Here is a 2,993-nt window from a genome sequence, read left to right as displayed (position 1 = left end):
GCACTAGTAATTTCCTTCTTTTCTTCAAATGATTGTGTACAACACTTATGCTTGCTATACGGAAGGACTTCGGATGTGCTATATTCAAATGTGATGAGAAGAGAGGAAGCACATTTCCTCTATTAAGTATATTGCAGTTCCCTTATGAATTTGCTGATAAATGAAACATATGTGTTGAATATTTCTCTTGTTTCATTACATCATGTTGACATTTATTCTCAAAAGTACACCCCATAATACAGTTCTGGGATGCCACTATAATAGGCCTTGCCTTGAAAGAACCTGTGTTTAAAGTGACCTCAGGGACTTGAACTAATTTTATACTGTCTGTTAGATACTTTCATCTTATCTCACCTAGCTGGGATATGTGTATTATTTCAGTTGATCGTTTGCTAAGGATCCAATTTACTTACTAGCTATTCCTAGTGATTGTGTGCAGCAGTTTTATATGCTATGATTTATACGTTTGGCTCTTTGGAATTTCCAACTTATGCTTGGAGCAGTTTCATATGATAGACCTCTCCGAGGAACAAAAGGGTAAACTATTGTATTTAATAATTTGCTTTTTGAGGAGATCTTAGTCATAAGTTAGTAGTAGTAATTTGAGCACAGGATCTAGTTAGTATTGAGGAAATTCCTTCATCCGTCCTGTTACCTGTACAAAGAGGCTTTCTACTTACAGACATTTCTATGTTGGTGCTCTGCTTCCACTGTGTCACTTTAGTGTATCAATCATTATAATTTATTTTATTTTGTTTGTGTCATGGCTAAACTTACTTTAGTTGAGAAGTTGATCATATGCTCTCAAAGGCTAGGAACAATGCCTTCTTCACACTCCACCAGGACGGGATGGCCTTCCAAAGCAGGAAGCTTCAAAGGTGAAGAAGCCTTTGAACTGCAGCCCAGGCATCTCTAGATAGTGGAGGAGGCCAACCCCACTTTCTTGCTTCACTTTTGGCAGGAAGAACGGCAGGAAATTTAGTTAGATGAAGGGGTGGGTCCACATTCAGCCAGGACCATGCCTAGGGTGTGGCAGGCAATGTGAACTCCACTTCTACAAATCCTTCATCTTGAAATAGTATGTTAACAACCGATCTGTCTGCAAGAAGCGAGGGAGGGGAGCAGGCCGGGTGAAAAGAGCAAAGCGGACAAGGAGTCTTAGCGCGCAGGCCGCTGCAACCTGAAGCTAAGAGGATGGAAGGCTTCGGTGGATGGGGAGACCGGGACTCTGCCGACCCTGGTGACTCTCGGGACTGCGAGAAGGATGGCCATATCTATGTAGGCAACCTGCCGGCTGACGTGCGCGAGAAAGATGTAGAGGACCTGTTTTATAAATACGGACGCATGCGTGACATCGAGCTCAAAAACCAGCGGGCCTGGTGCCCTTCGCCTTCGTACGCTTCGAAGACCCCAGGGACGCAAAAGATGCTGTGTATGGAAGGAATGGCTATGATTACGGTCACTGCTGCCTGCGCGTCGAGTATCCCCGTGGTGGTATTGGTGGGAATGGTCCTCCTTCCCGACGCTCCGAGTACAGAGTTCTTAAATCAGGACTTCCTCCTTCTGGTAGCTGGCAGTATCTAAAGGATCATATGCAAGAAGCTGGAGATGTCCGTTATGCTGATGTGCAGAAAGATGGGATGGGAGTAGTTGAATTTCTTCGCAAGGAAGATATGGAATATGCACTGCGTAAATTGGACGACACAAAATTTTGATCTCACGAGGGTGAAACTGCCTAAATCCTGGTTTGTCCTGAGAGAAGCACCGGCTATGGTTATTCAAGGTCGCGATCTGGCTCAAGGAATCGCGACTCTCCTCCATACCAAAGCTGTGGCTCCCCCTGTTACTCCTCTCCATTCGGGCCCTATTGATCCAGCTGACTGGACTTTTCTTTTACATGTGACATGAGCGCCTGATTGGAATTTACATTCCTGACCTGGTGGAGTAAAAGTGTCTGAAATGTCCTTTCCCTTTTTAAATAAAATTCTTTTTTTTAATGCATTAGTTTTTGTGGGGGAGGAGGAAGGAGGCTAAAAAGGATCGCCCATTTATTCCTGTGTTGTTGTTTGGGAGGAGGGAGGGTTAGTGTTTGTTCTTTTTCCTTGATGTACCTGGAGAAGTGAGAAAGGTTTGTAGGTCTTCATTGGAAGTGATTGTTGGCGCAGCTAAATGTTTTGTTTGGAAATATATTTTTAACAATGAAAAAAACCTATCAAGGTTAGGGTAGTGCCCACAGAAAGTGGTCACTTAAAGTGTGTAGACACCCTAAAGGTAGGTAGCCAATTGGCTACTACATGCTCCCCCTTTAACGCCCCTAAATGTAGTATTTAGGTAGCATCCTTGGACCTTGAAATGAAGATTCAATGGACGCAAAGAAGTAAAGGACAAAGAATAGTTGCTGACCCAAGGACTGAAGCCCTGCTGATGTAAACTGGCCCTGCTGCCTTAAAGACCTGACAATCATGGTATGCTGTCTTGCCCTTCAACTGTGAGGCATCCATGAACCCTGGAGCCCTTCCAGGCTTTGACAAATTGCCAAAGAACCTCCCTGGGAGTAGAGGCTCTACTTCCCTGCAATAGCAGAAGCCTAACCACAGACTCCGATGTCAGCGATATGCTGCTCCCTGGCAACTCCCACGCAGTACCTGGACCAAAAGTAGTATACCAGCTCTCAAGGATTAGCTCTGCCCACCCACTGAGTTTGGGGACACCAGTACCTATCGGAACTGCATCGCTCTAAAACCCAGGGTACTCAACCCTATGCAGCATTCCCCAAGAAGAAGAGTGCACTCTGGACTCCAACTGCCCAGGACACAAGCGCCCATCAAGGGACACTTTGTGAGTGGCCTAGCTGTCTCTGAATCACCTTTCCAAGCTGACTGCTCCTGACCATGAGGACAGCTTGACACGAACCACCTGGGTGACCTATCTACTCTGCACCCAACCACCCGGCATGGGTACTGATGAACCAGCTGTGCTTCCAAGGTCCTTAA

General features: G+C 45.5%; 1 pseudogene; it reads left to right on the top strand.

The window, feature by feature from the left end:
- The first annotated feature begins 1,194 nt into the window (after nt 1–1,194).
- Nucleotides 1,195–1,871, top strand: LOC147730640 (serine/arginine-rich splicing factor 9 pseudogene; annotated as a pseudogene).
- The last annotated feature ends 1,122 nt before the right edge of the window (nt 1,872–2,993 follow it).

This window comes from Lissotriton vulgaris, chromosome 2_1, assembly GCF_964263255.1.
Source record: "Lissotriton vulgaris chromosome 2_1, aLisVul1.2, whole genome shotgun sequence".
NCBI classification, from domain to species: Eukaryota; Metazoa; Chordata; class Amphibia; order Caudata; family Salamandridae; genus Lissotriton; species Lissotriton vulgaris.
The sequence above is the reverse complement of the archived record's forward strand: the minus strand, read 5'-3'. Positions and strand labels throughout refer to the sequence as shown.